Genomic DNA, 446 nt, shown 5'->3' with positions numbered 1-446 from the left:
ATGACAACGTATTCCCAAAAGGCATCGACACATTATTATTATTGTTTAATACAACCCCATATAAAACTGAAGCAGCAGCAGCAATTCTTATTGAGGGACCTAAACTGAAATAGGTTTAGAACATAATTTAAAAAAATAAAAACAGCAAAAGTAGCAAAATATATGAACTTTTTTTTTTTTATAGCAACTGATATCTACCAGCCACTAGTACCTTACTACCAAACTGGTATATCTCTGGTAACAACCCTTTTAAAAAGACATGTAAATATATATTCATATTTATACATATTTTTAGCTATGTACACAGGACTTTTGTTTTTAGCACTGGTGTATTTGGCTGCCTCTACTATCAGTGCTGAGCCATGTATACGCTGCATCTCCCACTTCCAAGGTACCAGGGGTTTGGTCAGCGAAGCCCGTCGGTGCTGGCACTGCTGAGCTGCGGG

This window comes from Pygoscelis adeliae, unplaced genomic scaffold (assembly GCF_000699105.1).
Source record: "Pygoscelis adeliae isolate BGI_AS28 unplaced genomic scaffold, ASM69910v1 Scaffold52, whole genome shotgun sequence".
Lineage (NCBI taxonomy): Eukaryota > Metazoa > Chordata > Aves > Sphenisciformes > Spheniscidae > Pygoscelis > Pygoscelis adeliae.
This window is presented reverse-complemented; position numbering follows the sequence as displayed.